Source organism: Zeugodacus cucurbitae, chromosome 3 (genome assembly GCF_028554725.1).
Source record: "Zeugodacus cucurbitae isolate PBARC_wt_2022May chromosome 3, idZeuCucr1.2, whole genome shotgun sequence".
In the NCBI taxonomy this organism is placed as follows: domain Eukaryota; kingdom Metazoa; phylum Arthropoda; class Insecta; order Diptera; family Tephritidae; genus Zeugodacus; species Zeugodacus cucurbitae.
Window position 1 is genome coordinate 77,191,337 of NC_071668.1, and position 19,323 is coordinate 77,210,659.

General features: G+C 34.3%; 1 protein-coding gene across 1 annotated transcript in view; it reads left to right on the forward strand.

Moving 5' to 3' along the window:
• The first annotated feature begins 6,074 nt into the window (after window positions 1–6,074).
• The window catches only part of LOC105211430 (thrombospondin type-1 domain-containing protein 4), a 75,104-nt gene continuing 61,855 nt past the window's right edge, over window positions 6,075–19,323 (forward strand). The window contains exon 1 of the mRNA XM_054226666.1: window positions 6,075–6,166. The gene's annotated coding sequence lies outside the window, so the exon portion shown is untranslated. The remainder of the gene's footprint in view (window positions 6,167–19,323) is intronic.

The following is a 19,323-nucleotide window of genomic DNA, read 5'->3' on the forward strand; positions in this document are numbered from 1 at the left end:
AACTGCATATGTATTTATGTATGTACTTACTAACCCACAATAAGAGCCATACCAAACATATTTATTGCATTTTTACGCGTTTATTTGTAATAAATCAAATAACTGAATAAACAATAAATAAATAAAAATAAAAATATAAATAAATTTTAAAGACTTCTTTCACTTTCTGGGCAGCGACGAAACAATTTGCGACCGCCTTCGCGGTGGTCCGAAAGTGTGGCAAGTACTTTGCCAAATTGGCGCGCCAAAATATGCTTAGCGGCGAGGTTAAGTACCGTTATACGGTTAGTGCGTCGCGTATATTTGTTTTAATTGCTTTTCGCTTTTCAAATTAATATGCAATTTGTTGCGTGCAATTATTGATAATTTATTATTTTTTGCTGTCACAAAAGCAGCGAGCAACAAAAACTGCAACGCAAGTCGTCGACGCCGTCTGAGCGCAATTATTTAATTGTTCACGCGTGTCTACGCTTGTCAGCGAGGGTGTTGCTACACAAAAGAGCCAACAAATGCAGTGGTTATGATGTGACATATTCATGTCCGTATGTACATATGTGTGTAATTTGGATTTGTGCTGTCAAAGTGGGAAATTAAAAGACATTTGAAGCTATTAAATATCAAGCCTGAAGAAAAATACAACGATTATAAAGGAGTAAGAAGAATCTATGATTATTTTTAAACTCGATAGTTTTTTATTTCTTATAATCAATTTATGACATGTTAAAATCTTCGATCGCATTAAAAAATATGTGTGTTCTCTCATCTATGACCTTTTAAATTGATCTTTATTACCATTACACCACGGTTAACTCAGTTTAGATGGTGTTAAATATAATTATTTCATGGCGATTGAAAAATAAATCTATTGAGATGAGTGAAAAGGCATTCCTGAAAAGAGGGGAACAAAGAGAGTATGTAAGTCACAAATGGACGACAGCGCAGATGGAAACTTGAATGTTTAGAATATATCATAAAATAAGTTTCGAATTTTAAATATCCTTACCAATGGCTATACGAGTTTATATGCTAAAACCAGTATTTGCAAGCATAAACGACCCGAGTCGAATTAGAGTCATCTGCTCGAGCGACAGAGTCGGAGTTAGCTAAGTTTAAGCTAAGGGGTTATATACAGTTAGGAGGTCGAAAAAAAGGCATTTTTCAAGAATTTTTTCTAAGCAAACTATTTGGTTTATTGATTTGAAACTTGGCAGGTATATTATGACAACCTTAAACTATATTCATATTTTTTATTGCCAAAAATAATTATCGGGAACGTTAATATTACAAATTTTGCAGAGGTCCGCAAAAAAAAGCCTCTTGACAAAATGGCGGCTACTCAAAGCAAAAGGTTCAATTTTCGACCAAAATTCGGGTTTTTAATGGTTTATAAAAATAAGAAATTTTCATCGGATGAGGAAATCCTTCGATTAACTACTAAAAATTATAGTTAAGAAGCTTGTGTAAAAATTTCCGTTTCTGAGAAATCTTGCTCACCGACTTTGAAAACGCCGTTTCGAGAAAAACGAGTTTAAAGTTTTGAAAGCACTTTACATGTAGTCGGCGCGCCTTCACTAATGTATCTATAACTTCGAAAATATTCGTCAGATCGACTTGAAATTTTGTGTGTGTATACTCAGATATATATATATCAGATATATTAAGAAAACGCAAAAAAAATCGAATTTTTGAAAATCCTAACTGTATATAACCCCCTAAGGTATTGGGCAGAACACTGTGATAAATCCATAAGAGATCTTAATACCACAGCTAAAGTCTACTAAACTTTGTGATTCTACAAACTCCTCGTAATGGATGCCAAAGACCCTAAAGAGCTTGCAAAGCGCTTTGAGGCTACTAATATGTATTCGGAACAGTTCAACTGATTCGTCGAGTTGGGAGGTACTCTTTGAGGAATTAAATTACAATACTCGATTTACATATTTTTGCTTCTACTAAAGGGTGATCCATTTCGAGTTTCCCTACTTTTTATTGTAGGAACATTCTTTGGCATTTAATTTTTAAAGATTATGTCTTTCAAATGTTGTCCGCGGCTACGTCTCAGATGGTTCATCCGTTGAGTCCAATGTTCGGTGACTCTTTCGAGCATTTCGACTGGTAACTGGCAATTGACACGCGTGATGTTTTGCTCCAAGGCCTGAATCGACACGGGATTGTCCGCATCGACTTTACATATCTTCCAGAAACAAGTTTAACGGTGTGATATCACACGATTTTGGTGGCCAATCGACCGGTCCAAAACGTGAAATTATCTGCTCAAGATCAAGATGGGTGATCGTGTTGCGAATAGTACGCTCAGTAGGCCGATTATATTGACAATAAGTTGAGCGAATCGCGCGAACACATTCTTTACAGAACTTGAATTTTCGCAATAAATTTCAACAAGTTGTAAACGTTGTTCAGGCGTAAGCCTTTCCATGATGAAATGCCGAACAATACTGAACTAAAGTAACATGACAGCTTGACACGACTCACGCGTTATATGTCAAAAAAAGGCTATTGAAACAAGTACCTCTACATTGATCACCCTTTATAAATACTAGGAAGAATTTTATGTGACCTGGCAAACGATTCGTATGTGTATTAAATCGCTTAAAATCATCCAAATTCTATCTGGGTAAGAGTTAAGCTAGAAATTTACAAGCAAACCATGATCATTTTAAAAAACTCATTGCATACATTTAGGATGAAAAAATTGAAGAAATTCTTTAAGATAATGTGCATGATAAATATTTTGTCAATGTTGAAGATTCTCAAAGTAGTAATGGCATTAGTATTTGAAACATCAAAGTAGTCAATATCAATATAGCCATTAAACACATAATAAACGAAGAAATAATCATAAATGTACTGTTATTTTTATTTCAACAGATACTACAAGTTGTCTACGCATTCATTGAATGCCTTTATGCGTGTATTCTTGCGAAAGCGAAGAAAACGTTGTGCAACCAATAAAACTTTTCAGTCATTCGCCATTTTCCAGACCACCACCCACTAACCGCAATCTGCAGAGTGCAGCAGACTTCCTTATCACGCGGCGTCAAAAGTAAAAGAAAACAAAATCAATAACAATAGTAATAACAGTTTAAAGCAAGTATTCAATAAAATTATTTTCGCTGTTTATATGGAATAAATTGAATGCGCTCCAAAAAGTAAGTGTTCGGCTTTGTATTTGCAAATAAATATATAAATATATAAAAGTGCAATTTCCTGTGTATTCTATTTTTGAATGAATTTCCCGTGCATATGAGTTGGAAAATGCAAATCAAGTGTCATATCAACACATAACAACAGCACATTTGAGCCCATAAAAGCATGGCGTAAGTCTAAATGCCAACGGATTCAACTGAACGCCATAAGGGGTGGATTGCAGACAATAAATATAAATAGTGGCAACACGCAACATTTACCAAAAACATTGAAAAGAAATTTTAAACGAAATAATTCGAGTTGTGGAAAGCGGAAAGTCACAGCAAACGCACCCACTTTACAAACACACTTGGACAATAGTGCGTTCAATGAGCGGCTAAAACAAAGAGTCTTTTCAAATGAACCAAAAGTTTTGGAATTTTCATTTTTATTGTAAACGCCAAAAATATGCGCCAATCAAGTGTGAAGCATGAAAATGACTAGATATGCCCAGGCGCATTCAGCGTACGCTGTCAGCAAATCGAATGTGTTTAACATATGCGGTGCTGTCGGCTGTCGATGTTATGCGTAACAGTTTTTCTAGTTAACAGTGCACTGTAAAATAATATATGTTAATTGGATTTTGCAGAATTATGGTATGTTAGTTGAGCATGCAAACAGTGGTGGCTATAAAATTAGTGTTTGTAAAATTATGTAAAACTACAGTCATGAAAAAAAAATAAAATAAGTAAGGAAGGGCTAAGTTCGGTTGTGACCGAACATTTTATACTCTCGCAATTTATTTATTTAACTTTATTTATATTATATAATACACAATTTGACCCACATATTCGTCATATATATGGTATAAAGTCCTTTGAAATATGGAAACTCTAATATTAGGTTAGAAGCACCGAGGTCTTCATGTACGATATATAGGGGCCTTGAAAACCTATGGTCCGATTTCGGCGATTTTTATAAAGGGGCTGCCACGCTATTAATTCAGAATTTGTGCAAAGTTCTGTTCCGATATCTTCACTAGTGCTTACTTAACATATTGTAAAGTAAACTATTCAGATCGACTTCAAAGTTCTGGTATATAGCAAGTAGGCGTGGTTGTGAAGCGATCTGGCCTATTTTTACAACATATGGGTGGAGCCCTTCTGTAAACGGCAATTCTCGATAAAAAAAAATTAAAAATACTTCTTCCGTCGTCTATTCGATATTAGGCACTTATGGCAGGGCTTTTTCGATCGTCGAAACACTTCTCAAACTCGATTTTTGGGATAGCTTTTGACTCTTTCAGCGATTTCTGATATATTTTTAAAATAACGGTCCATTAAGGTTCTCTTTACCTTTTGAAACTGGAAAAGCCACACGGAGTCCAGTGAATATGGAACCTGGGTCATCGCTACAGTATGCATTTTGAACAAGACTTCATGAAAAATCAAGGAAGTGTAATCATTTAACAAACGAAAATCGATAAGTTCATAAAATGTAGGCTAACCTTAGCGGCTGCTACAAACAAAGTAACTAATGAATTCAGCTGAAAATTTTATCGTACTACTGGAGCAATCAACATAATCATTAAAATAAGTAATAAAATATAAAAATTTTCACAATTGGACTCTCCAAACCCGCGAAATCGTAAAATTCCCGTTATTTTTTGAACGCACGTTAATATGCACATAAAATTAGGAGAGTTCCTTTATGCCCCCAAAATCGTTTAGTCACTAGTGTAGAACGCTGGAATCAGATTTGAATTGAAGTTGAAACTGTTATGTTAACATCATCTCTAACATTCAACATACTGTAATCACCGATTAACGTTAACATTATGGCTTCTGTTAACCTCCTCAGTCAATGCTCCACAGCGCGACGCAACATTCGTTTGCAGCACTTCATTGTATGACTTTGTTTGGCCGTGCGACTCCAGCTGACTTTGCCACTAAGTGACTTTTCGATTGCCGCCGCCAACACAGCTGCCGCCACTGCTGCTGTTGCTTTTAATGTTGCTGATAATTGTGCTGTTGCCAGTTTGTTGCTTGGCTTCCCCAAACGCATTTCCCGCAATTTCAGTTTTGATTTGCGTACAGCGCGGTTAAGACGGACTTTCCTTCCCAGCATTTTGCGAATTACTACGCAGGCAGCAGACAGCACATACTATACGCCGATTAAGGCTTTGGGATACGTGCGTGCCGTTGTATTAGCGACAAAGCGTGCGCGTAAGTGACACATGTGGAAGTGACGTAGCACAGCACACACACACACACAAATATAAAATACACGGAGACATCATAGATCGTTGTGTACTTAGTGGCGAAGTGTTTATTGTCTTGTTGTGGCGCATTGTTTTTGCTGCGTACGGTCGATTGGTGTGTGGTGCCTTTGTAGGGCGTTTCGTTCGTGTCGCGTGTTGAGGTGCAGAGTCAGAAAAGTCGGGAAAAAAGTTTAACAAAACAAGCGGAGATTAACCGGACACGCGGGAAGTTGGCGCGCCAGTAGTGTGCAATTAATGCAGCAGAAAGTGAAGAAGTGCGAATCGAGCGATATGTGCATGAATGGCCCTTTTTTGTGGCGTTTGTAAAAAAGGGTTAATTTAATGATACGGAAGACTAATAATATAATTTGATTGAAGTGATTTCGAATATTGAACTGTTAAGTGCGAAGTGTAGTTAATATACGAGCAGAAAATTATGAGATTATAACAACAACAATTTGCAATAAATAATTGTTTAGTGCTGACTCATATTTAATTGAAAACTAATTAAAAGTTTATTTGTTTAATTTCAAATATTTTTATAATAACAAAACTACTAAATATACAGTATTAATTAAAAAAATAAGTATTTACAGTGCTTGTCAAACTTTTGTTTTAAATTATTAAAAGGACTGTTAAATTGACTTTCGAATCTGCAGTTAAAATATTAAAAATAATATAAATAATAATAATAATAATAATAATAATAATAATATTAAAAATAAAAGTGCGCCACTCGAAAAAGCTTTTTCATTAAAGGTAAGTTAATTCACAATAATACAGAAAAGATTTTTATTAATATAAAAAATATTTTTTCTATATATCAAAGTCTGTGAGATCTATTTTTTTTTTCCATTTTCTTTGAAAGCTATGTTCACTTAACCTTATAGAAAGATTTTAGCTTTTTATGGGTGTGTTTGTTAATTAATTATACCCTGAACAGGGTATATTATGTTTGTCACGAAGTTTGTAACACCCAGAAGGAAGCGTCGGAGGCCCTATAAAGTATATATATAAATAGCTCACAGATAATTTATTCTCCGAAAAAATTGTTCAGATCGGTTCACTATAGCATATAACTGCCATACAAACTGAACGATCGGAATCAAGGGCTTGTTTTTTACTTACTTTTTCTTACGTATTTAGATTTGCTTAAACACATAGCTTCGGTACAGCCGAAGTTAACGGTTTTTCTTGTTTTTTTTTTATTTTTTTAATATTTATTTTCGATTATATATTTATTTAATTTCCAGTAAAATATGTATAAAAAAAGCCTCTCATGAAATTCCTCAGCGCATAGGACATATGGATATATCTCCATTTTGTCGAATATTAGGTTGATTCTCTGATATAGAGAGGGGTGAAGTTCAGCTCGACTCCAGTTCAAAGCGTACAAATGCTAAATGTAATTTCACGAGTGTACTTGAATGACTGTAGTTATCACTATTTACATGAAAGTCGGCGCTAAATATAATTTATCAAAAATTTAAACGACAAGGTCGCTATTGCACAGTTTTCCGCTGTAGAGGCATATTAAAAATAAATAAATAAATAAGAAAAAAAAATTAAGAAAAAGACTTGTATGAAAAGACTGTGAGAATGTTTGAATAAAACGAAGTAAAAAAATCTCGCAAAAGTACATAAAACAACGTGCTGTTTGTTACTCTACACACAGGCGAATTATTTAGAAAAAATTAATAACAACAAAATTGCTTTAAAATTAGTACTCTCAATACTGTAAGCCGCGTTATCGCTGTTTCAATAAAAATAAAAAAAACAGCGCGACAGTAAAACTGTGACACAAGCGCAAAATTTTATAATAATAATATTGTTAAGTGCTCATTGGAGAGCGCTAAGGTTTCATGCCGGCTCTAAATGTATAATTTTTTTTGAGTTTGAATTTTTCAGAGTTTGTGTCTACTCTGAGGCCTGTGCCGTTGCTTGGCGACAGTTGAACGTGTTTAGAAAATACTTTTCAGCCAAAATAGATTTCGAGTTGTTCTGCTTAACTGTTTGCGAGACACGCAACGAGTACATTTGGTCATAACGATTACGAAGATAAATTTTGAATTGTGTGTAAATATGGTGTTACAGTTGAGATGAAAATAGTTAAGGTGACGCATGGATATTGAAAATCTAGAAATTATTATTTAAAATTAAATGCTGCTGTGGGTTTTGAGTTCATAAATTTCTCCTCCACAAAAAAACGAACTAGAGAAGCTCGGAGAAATTCTATAAATATTTGAGTAGATTGATTTTCTATTTGAGACTATGATAATATTATTATTTTTATTAGTATAAAAATGTATATGCCATGAAGCACACCCACTCTTTAGTAATATCCATATTCTCATTCGATTCTGTCAAATAAGTACACGGAAATTCTCATTTTAGATTTCCCCGCTGAGAGTATTTCAACATTTTTTGTGAATTTCCGGGTACTTATTTGACACAAACGATAACTTCATTTGCTATTGCTCTTATTTCCATCGCCAGTGTATTACACACGTAAAAGTACTTCCAAAGTCATGTTGCTTGTAGTATAATATGCAAAACATTACGCGGTGACAACAATAAAGAAGAAGAATAGTGTGGAAAAGTATCCATAAAAGCGCGTTTAACGAAGAAATCGCCTAAGTGGTAATAAAACAAAAAACGCAAATAAAAAATTTAAATAAAAATACAGAAACAAACAAATTAAAAGTTTTGCTTTAATGTGTGAGGCTCACACAGTGACAATTAAAATAGAATACTTGAGTTTAAGCAATATTTATACTCTCGCAACAAATGTTGCTAAAGAGAGTATTATAGTTTTGTTCACATAACGGTTGTTTGTAACACCCAAAACTAAACGAGTTAGATATAGGGTTATATATACCAAAGTGATCAGGGTGAAGAATGGAGTTCAAATCCGAATGTCTGTCTGTCCGTCCGTCCGTCTGTGCAAGCTGTAACTTGAGTAAAAATTAAGATATCTTAATGAAACTTGGAACACTTATTTCTTGGCACCATAGGAGGTTGAAAATGAGCAAAATCGGACCACTGCCACGCCCACAAAATGGCGAAAACCGAAAACACATAAAGTGCCATAACTAAGTCATAAATAAAGCTATGGAATTAAAATTTGGTATGAAGGATCGTACTATGAAGGGGCATATTTGGATGTAATATTTTTGGGAAGTGGGCGTGGTCCCGCCCCTACTAAGTTTTTTGTACATATCTCGCAAACCAATAGAGCTATATAAACCAAACTTTCTGCAGTCGTTTTTTTAGCCACTTCCTAATACAGTCCAAAAATGAAAGAAATCGGATCATAACCACGCCCAACTTCCATACAAAACTACTAACGAAAAACGTCAGAAACACTAAATTTCACATAAGAAATGACAGATGAAAGATGCACTCAGATTTTTTTACAAAATGGAAAATGGGCGTGGCGTCAAAAACCATATCTCAGGAACTACTCGACCGATTTCAATGAAACTTGGTTTGTAATCCCAATGATATGTTGTGAAAATAGGCCTAATCGCTTCACAACCACACCTACTTCCTATTTACCAGAACTTTGAAGACGATCTGAATCGTTTACTTTACAATATATAAAGTAAGCACTAGTGAAGATATCGGTGCAGAACTTTGCACAAATACTACGTTTATAGTGTGGCAGCCCCATTCTAAAAATCGCCGAAATCGGACCATAGGTTTTTAAGGCCGCATATATCGAACACGAGGACATCGGTGCTTCTAACCTAATATTATGGTCTCCAACTTTCAATGGACTTAATACAATATATATGACGAATATGTGGGTCAAATTGTGTATTATACAATATAAATAAAGTTTAATAAATAAATTGCGAGAGTATAAAATGTTCGGGACACCCGAACTTAGCCCTTCCTTACGTGTTTCTTTTTATTTTTACACTCTTTGTCAGTGATTTTTTCACGCTTTGTTTTCATGAATGGTTACTTGTGATTTTGCATTTCCAAGGGCTGGGTATATATTTTAATTCTTATTTATGTTCGTGAATCAATTGTAAGCTCTTTTCCATTCAGTTCCGTTTGAAAGTGTATAAAGCGTGTAAAATTAATGCGAAAGTACCACAATTAAAATAATTTTTTCGTTGATCTTAATTAATTAAGCTTTACAGTTGGTTTTTGTTTTTGGGCGTTAACGGTTATTTGCTTTTATTTTTTTTAAATAATGAAATGGTGATGCTTCAACAATTCTTTTATGCTCGTTTTTTATTACTTTGCTTTTATTACTTTCGTTATATTATAATAAAACGATTTTTGGGGTGAAATATGAAAATGATGAAATGGTGTGGAAATACGGAAGCACTGCGGACCAGTAGACCTTCAATAGAATATGTTATTGGATTTCCAAAAATTACTATAGAAAATTTAGTGAAATTATAAACCTTTCAGAAATTAAATTTTGTTTGAATGAGAATAAAGGTAAATGTTTAAAATTCCAGTTTGCTAATTAATAAAAGTCAAATTTATAATCAAACGTGCATATAAGCATCATTACAGCAACTGATTGAACTTAAACCTATATAAATTCTGATATTTTTTCACTATTTTATTCTGTAGAGGAGTATCGAACGCTTAACTCTCATTGCACAACAACAATGGGCGCCATTAAGTGCTTACCCACTGATTGAATTTCGTTAATTTCATCATCACTTCCATTAGCAACATTATTTCCACGATAACAATAGATAATAGCGCACAACAACAACAACAACAGCAACAACAACAATAACAGCAATAATATTGAGCAAAAAAAGTCAGTTACGAACAAGAGTTCTTAATTAAAAGTGTTTGTGTAATGTAATTGAAAACCTATGAACTCACACACACGCACCCACCCACGAGCAGTGAGAATGCCAAGCGAAATGTATCTTTTTTATCAGCATCTGTCGTAATCACCTTGTATGTGTGTGTGTACTCACATTGCAGTTTTAGGCATATATGCATACATATTTGTGCTTAACATACAGAAAACAAGCAAATTTATGAGAACGCAAGCTCTTATCTGCAAATAGTGCGTAAGCAAACAGTTACAGCCTTAGCAGCGCTTGTAAATACATAGTACACTAAAAACAACAACAACAATAACAATGTTGTATATATAAATAAATTTGCATGCAATACCAAAGGCGCATACGAAAATAACTCGGATGTTAGAATAAGTATGCCACACTTTATCATTTAAAAAGTAGAATTCTGTTCTCGTTAAAATAAAATAATATTTACCATTGTGAGTAATGAATTAGACGTCGACTTGGTACATACATAGTTGCTTGCCATTTCAAGTACAAATATTTAGAAGCTTTTGAAATAACTTCATATATAGTCTACAGGCATGTAGCGCCATGCCGAAATCGGAACTTTTCGTAATTAAGTTGTACGATGTCGCAAAGCAAATTGAGAAGAAGGGAAAAATATTAAACAAAATGCAAGAGATTAAAGTAAGAAGTTGAAGAAAAATATTTAAAGAAGCTGCAATATTATATATTGTATAGAATGACATCTCCCCATTTTGGAAATAGCCTTAAGGGGTTACATAGGTTTCGTGGGTTTAAAAAATCGATTTTTTGTTTTTAGGCTTATTAATTTCGACAACATCTCAAGAATATTATCCTAAATTTTCTAGTCGATCCGAATAATAATTTCGGAGATACAGCCTTTGAAAGGTGTGCGCACCAAGTCAAGTACTATTGTTACTCAAAACTTTAAACGCGTTTTCTCGGAACCGATCTTGATGAAATTTTGCTCGAGATACAATTTGCTCGTGCTTGAACGAATGATTTTATTTTTTTTTAATTACAACTATTAAAACAAAAATGTTAAGCATATTTGACTGAAATTCTTATTTTTTTTGGAAAAATGTCTGCCAAAATTCCAAATTTTATTTTTTTTGTCTTTCCTTCGTTCAAGCACGAGTTTATGGTCTTACCTAAAACACTTATTTTTGTTATTTTCATTTTGGATGATCCTGTCAAGAGTTATGTTAACCACGCGGACGCACCTTTTTTCCGCGGGGTCACCGGAAATGTAATTTTTTTTGTAAATTTCAGAAATTATTATTTTAATATGTATCTATAAGACATAAAAAAGTTTGAATTATTTAAATAATTTTTTACATAGAAAAAAAATATTGAAAATAGTCCATTTTGTACGCGACGAAACCCATGTAACCCCTTAAGTGGTGCACTTCACCTGTTACAAAAAATTATCTTTCCTTGAATAATTTCTTCATTCAATTGTTGTGTCCAAAATTGTGCTGAGTGTGACCCCACAAACTATTGCAAAGCATCATCTTAGCTGTCGAAGCTATTTATTTTGAAAACTTGTTCTGTTATTAAATATTCTTAGAAACAGGTTATGAAGATCTCTAGATTGTCTCGACGTATTGCTGAATCTCTGCCGCATTTTCCATCTTTCTGTTTTACTATCTAAATTTTACTCGATACTTTCTGATTTTTCAGATTATTTTACTATACTTTACCCTCAAAGTCCCTCATATTCCTCATATTCTTTCTACAGTATTAATATGACACTATTATACATTTCCTTTTGTAATACCCCGCCTTTGTAAGATCTAGGCACACATTTCTTGAATCTCACTTTTTTGAACAAACTCCCGAACCAGCGGATATAGAAGTAAACAAGTAAAGAAGGACTAAGTTTGGTATAGACGAACATTATATACTCTCGCAATTTATTTATTTAATTTTATTAAGAGAAGACACAATTTGATCCAGATATTAGGAATAAAGTCCACTAGAAAACAAAAAATTTTATATAATATATAGTACATGGAGACTGGGTAATTCCTGGACCGATTTCAACAATGTATTTTTGCCACCAAGCTACATTATATCAATTTTTAAGTTTACTTAATCTTGGTAAAATATTTCATATATTAACGGATATAGACGGTATAAAGTCCACCGGAAGTTTGAAAATCCGAATATGTGGTATATGGGAACTAGACGACAATTGGCCTGATTTTGAACATGGAATTGATCTCCTTTGAATTTATTTAGAATATCTTGAAGATTTACCGATATTTACAATATAAAATTTGCCGCAAGCTTCGAGGATCTCTTGTTCGATATCTGAGGTCTTGAAAAGTTATAGTCTGGTCCGAAATCTATTGATGATTTTCAACATGTTGCGAGAGTATAAAGCTTTGTCGCGTCTTAAATCTAATTAAGACTGTAATATTTGGCGTCATAAATGGCTGTTTTTTATAGTCTAAGTGTATTTTCTTCGTGTGTGGAACAGCCATAGAGCCTAATCTAACCTAATAATATAATACCAGGAAGTAAAATGCTCATCAACACTTTGCTGTGTCTAACCCTTGTGTGCTCTTTATAATTACTAAGATCGCCTGCAGTCATTTCTTATTTGAACACTATTTTTTAGGCACATACATCTTTACTTCATATCCACATATCAATCAATTTCCATACGCCCTTACTTCATTTGAAAATCCCTAAAAACGTGCAAGAAAAATAAATTTCATCGGTGAATCATCTCGGCTCAACAAATTACTATTTTCAACACTTGAGCGCATTTATTATGAACATTTGTTTATTTTCTATGCATTGGCCAGAGAAAAATTGGAAAATTATATAGTGCATAATAAATAATAATAAATCAACGCTGAAAAGGGAGGGTTTCGTAATGAGTGCAGATCAAAACTAAAATACAAATAATATTAATAATTGGACCAAAGAAGACCTACTTTCACGCATTCAACACACGCACGTTGTTGTTGTTTTTATTAATAATTTTTATTGTAATTTTTAAGTTGCTGCATGTCAAGGTCAGCGTATTATTTTAGATAAATTACACAGCACTCCAGCGTCAATGCAATGCACCGACAGCTGCCACCGATTGTCCGACACCTTCATTTATCACACAATAGAGATGTTTATATTATCGCTTGGCTGACTTGGCACTTATCATTTAATCCGACAAATAATTATAATGAGAAGGCCTGCCACATTTGTCTATCTGAGCGCAATTAAAATATGACGCGGTAGGGGGTGGCGCACACACACACACGCCACGGCTGTCATACTTATGTAAATGTGAAATATTATGCAAATGTTTGTGGATTAAAGAAATCAACGATACGAAAAACCGGAAGGTACAACAGGTAAATTTGAGTATTTGTATGTGTGTGTGTGTGAAACGCATGCAAAGAATGGTGAACTGAAATTTGTAATTTCAATTATTTGCCAAGTCACTGTTCATTCACAAACGCAACACATAGTTATACTATAATGATATGATAAAATCAAATGATCAAGCCTGCTGCAGCGCCTGCGTTGTGTCATAGACCTGCGCGTACACGCTCGTTCTTCGCTGACAATTTAATGCATGAAGTGTTTATTTTCATTTCAATTCAAATTTCGCTTTCAATTTCGAGTACGAAGTGCCACAGGTGGCGACACTGAAGGATTGAATGCGTTATGTAGCGGCTTGTTGTTTTTGTGCTTGTTTCACTCTGCCGCGCATGCGCGCATGCATCTATTTAAGTAATCAAACAGTCAAAAGTGCGTACTTAAATGTGAGATTTTGTGATTAAGATTTAAGAGATTAAAAATTAAACTATTCGGTGGCGCTCAAATTGTGGCAGTCGACAGTTTTGACTCTTGAGTGATAATCCATTATTTATGAGTGACCTTGTGACCTTCATGTTATTATCTATAAATGAATGTAAATATAAAGAGGTGAGAGCATAGAAAATTATGAATTTTTTAGTGTATTATGCAGATAACTCGAAAGGAGAAGAAGACAGAATTATTAAAAGTTTGCAAAGTCAGGTTATGTGAATAAAAACAACAAAAAACGTTAACTTCGGCTAATATACCCTTCACAGGTGCATTTCTTTTAGTAGCTATGTATTTAAGCAAATCTAAAGACGTAAGAAAAAATAAGTAAAGTAAGCCGGGTTGTTTGCTAGAAACATTAAGGTTATATAGTTAACCGATCTGAACAATTTCTTCGGAGATTATATTATTACCTTAAGCAGTAATCCATGTCAAATTTCGTGAAGATACCACGTCAAATGCGAAAATTTTCCATACAAGCCATTGATTCCGATCGTTCGGTTTGTATGGCAGCTATATGCTATAGTGAACCGATCGGAACAATTTTCTCGGAGATTAAATTCTTTCCATGAGCAGTAACTCACACCAAATTTCGTGAAGATATGTAGTAAAATGCGGAAGTTTTCCATACAAGCCCTTGATTCCGATCGTACAGTTTGTATGGCAGCTATATGATATAGTGGTCCGATATCGGCAGTTCCGACAAATGAGCAGCTTCTTGAAGAAAAACTAACATCTGCAAAATTTCAAAACGATATCTTAAAAACTGAAGGACTAGTTCGTATATATATAGACGTTCGGACGGACAGACAGACAGACAGACAGACGGACATGGCTAAATCGGCCCAGTTAGTTGGGTGTTACAAACTTCGTGACAAACTTATATACCCTGTTCAGGGTATAAAAATATATAGAAGACTCTTCATGAGTAATTTAACAAATATTTTTCAAAAGTTAAAAATAGTTCGCTATCAATATTCTCGATATAACGCCAATAAACCCTTGTGTTCGCCAATTTAGAACAGTTAATGGCGTACCAACAATTGCCAGCAGCGAGCTTTTATGTCGCGTCATTACAATCAGTTTTTATTACCACAGCTATTCCCACAACAAATTTTCACAATAAACTAATCTGCCTATTGTTATTGTTATTTACATATATATACATATTAGTTTTTTCAAAATTTATTGTTTTGGCTTTGAATTTGAACTGACGCTTTCGTTTTGACACCGCCCATTTGGGAGTAACCACATAAATATTTTAGTCATTATATATGACTCATTCTCATATTCGACATGCCTATCTCATATGTCCATACTAATATGTTTTTAACACTTGACGTGTCGCTGGCATTTGTTGAAACGATTTCATGTATTCCCAGCACATCGCTAGCAGCATGTCCAAAATTATGGCAAACACTTAAAATTCCCAAGATATCCTTAAGACACACACAGTAATTACTTAATCAGCGTAATTTCTATAAATTCTTTTAATTAATCACCATGCTTCGAAATACCACGCGTGCGCTGTGTAGCAGCTCTTAAGCACCTCATTCCATATTCCGCGCACGCCAGAAGAGCCGAAATTATGAAAACACAACAAGAATTTGTGGCGCACGGCCAAAGCTTAAGAAGCACCAAAGAACGAACCGATTGAACTAGTCATAAGTCAGGTTCATTTATGCCGCTTATTATGGGTCGCCGGAGTCGCTATGCTCTCATTGCGATTATGATAAATTTCATTTCAAATGCTTTCTGACACATTCGAAATTTATTTCCGTTTGTTCTTTAAATTAGTGCATAATTTCTTTTTCGTTTTTGTTGTATTCTTTTTTTAAGTCTTCGGCGTTTTTTATGAACAACGCTTTATTTATGTGTTACGCTTTTTAGTTCAATTTTCTTTTCTGCTTGTTATAATGAGTAACTTTTTGGTTTTATGGGCAATTGAATGCAGTGAATTATTTTATGAGGAATGCATTTAATGAATAGAAAAAATATTGTGGGAGAATTGTGTTGAATTCGGGCATAAAGATAGAAATTTAAGTGAACAATTAACGGAATGCCGTCATTGAGGTGATTCCCTTTATCTTGAAGCTTTCACAGAGCTTTTGAAGACTTTTTAAAGTTCAATTTTTTTTGAAGCTTTCACAGAGCTTTTCAATAATTTTCAAAGCAGGGTATTTCCTCTTCAAGCTTTCGCAGAGCTTCTGAAGACTTTTCAAAGCAATACATTTCTTCTTGAAGCTTCCACAGAGCTTTTCAACACTTTTCAACTATCCTCATGAAGCTTTTCCAGTGCTTTTCAACACTTTTCAACGGAGTACCTTTTCTTTTCTTCCTCAAATTATAATATAAATTATTGTTGAATACCTTTTAAATCACTATATTTCCTTTTGAAGCTTTCACAGAGATTTTCAACACTTTTCAAAGCAGTGTATTTTCTCTTCAAGTTTTCACAGAGCTTCTGAAGACTTTTCAAAGCAGTACATTTCTTCTTGAAGCTTCCACAGAGCTTTTCAACACGTTTCAATTTTCCTCATGAAGCTTTTGCAGAGCTTTTTAGCGCTTTTCAACGCAGTACCTTTTCTTTTGAAGCTTTCTACGTCATAAAGCGGGTATTCACATATCTTTTTGACAAATTCTAGTTTCATTTCTCCCTCAAATTATAATATAAATGATTGTCCTTTTGATAGAAGCTTTTACTATCTACCTCAAAAGAAGTGGCAAAATTTTGGAAACTCCTATATTTTCTATCAACAAACATTTAAAACGAATGTAGTCCAAATATTGTGAGAGATAGATAAAGATAACACTTTTGAGAATATGTTGGCCACACAACCCACTCACTTTAGCAACACAATAGAGATGCATTGTTCCCAGTCAGTCAAGTCAAATATTTTAACGCAATGCAATTTGAACTTTCTGATAAAACTGCGCTGCATTTAACCACAAATTTCACTAATAACAACAACAACAACCCAAGTAGTAATAACTACAACAAAAGCAAAAGTTTCCACTGACCACACAAAACTAAATTTGAATAAGACAATAGCGGTACTGCATTGTTGTAATTGCAGCTATGAACGGGAAGCGTCGGACGAACTTGCTGGGCAATCGCTTGTTGGTCTGTCAAAACTCGAGTGCATCAATCACTGTGCTTGACGTCTGTGCGCGCCGGTGGAGAAAAGTTCAGCAGAAAATTTGAAACGCTGACAGCCAAAGGTGACAGGTCGCATGCAAAACGGCGTAGCAACGAGAGCAGAGCAAAATATGAAATATCCGATACACTAACAAAAACAAAAACAAACATAAATACTGATTAAGTGCATCATTGCTAAATGGCTAAGCGTAACTTATAAGCAAGTTAACTTAGCAGAAGTTGGTGGAGCTGGAGTTCAGCTCATTACGTCAGCTATTGTGTAATCATAGCTGGATTGAAGAGATTTGCTTTGGTATTTATTACCGATGTTATGCTTAAGTTGTCTTTATTAGAGTTAAGCGATTGGATAAATAAATGCTGTAGAAGATGAAGATTAATTGTTGTATAGAGAGGCGTGTGGCTGTGGTTTTGAACCGCAGTCTTACAAATTGCTACGTAGACACTTTCTGCACAAAGCTATTGCAAGTCTCCTTGCCATCTCATTGCAATATTCGATTAGCATTTCACTTTGTTTATTATTTATCTAGCTATAAGCATTTAGCACATCGCAAACCTAATCTCATTTGCGTGCATTTATTAGGCGCACGAAGATCAAAAGCGAATCCACACTTAAAAACGTCAATAAACTGACAGCTCGCGTCTTTAATTACCAATCTTGCCAGCAAATAACTTTATTGATTGCAATCGCAACAACACTGAAGGCGGTAGAGATTTTAAAGCCTGTTTCGAAAGGTAGAAAACAAACTGACAATTTTTTTCTGTATAGTTCATAATAACTGATGAAAGATAGCTGTGTGGTTTCGTGATAGAAATTCGACTGAAAGAAGAATCGTTTGAATAATGAACTTAAGGAATGGGTATAGAAATTATTTAATGGAGGAACCAGATTATTTACATAAATGGATTTGGTGATACGAAAACATAGCCTATCCCTACCAAATTTCAACTTCATATTCACGTGGAAACCAATGTTTATTACGAACGAGGGTCTGTTGACCGGGTTATAATCATATCATCAGCGTGAAGGAAATTCCTATGCTCTCCCAGCCTAGAGGCAAAACTCGCAGCACCGGAACTAGGCTCTGTTGCAGAAGGCTAATCTAGTTAATCTACTCATCTTCAATCTATTTATTACTGAAACCGATGCGGTCCTAAGTACCTTCTATGAACTTTCGGAAAATAATTTTTAACTTTCAAAAACACTTTGAGGCACCCTTTATAGAGAATTACAATGCAGAACTACTCTAAAGGAGTTGCATTTATGAAACCAATCACTGCACTGCATGAGATAAACACAACAAAATAATTCAATTCTCAGGCGTATCGCTTTAACTATTGTTGTTATTATGCTGATGAATAGGTTATGATTGTTGACTGCGTTACAGCGCTGATGTGGAGTCGACAAATGGCTAGCTGTGCAACATATGCAGGCAGAAGGTTTGCAAAGTAACGCTTAAGAAAGTATTAAAATACAATTTCGATCTACAAATTTAACACTTGAAAGTGTAAGCGCATACACACTTTTGCTTTCGTTTCGAAAGAAAATAAAATTTCCATTGCATCAACCCACATTGCATAATTTCTCTGGAAATGGCACTTGACGTTTTAATGTCAAAATAATGACTGTCTTCACAAGCAAAGACTATGAGAATACAGTCTACTAAAATGTACAAACACAAATAGTAGCATAAGTATCTGATTCATTTCTCATTTTCTATTTGTGTACTTGGTAGACAAACATATTTGGGGGTTTCTTACGCTCTTATCAGTTTCCCATCTTGTATACTCTTGTTTTCAATCATTTCGTCATTTATTTGTTGTTGTTGACAAGTTGAAGTGTGTTTTTAATTTTAGCCTTTTAAATATTGCATATTTCTTCAATGACTCTTCTGTTTTTTGTACCCCCTTACGCTGCGCAATTGCCTTGTCGTATCTTTGATAATTTTCTATTTGAACTTGGCCGGTTTTTGTGAGTAGGTGCACTTATGATATAGGGTATATATGCTGGGGAGCTGAAAGTAAAAGCACTTCAATTACATATTTTTTTAAGAAATACTTTTACTCCAGTTAAGTATTTATTCACACATAGAAATGATAATACAAAATTTATTGTATTTGCA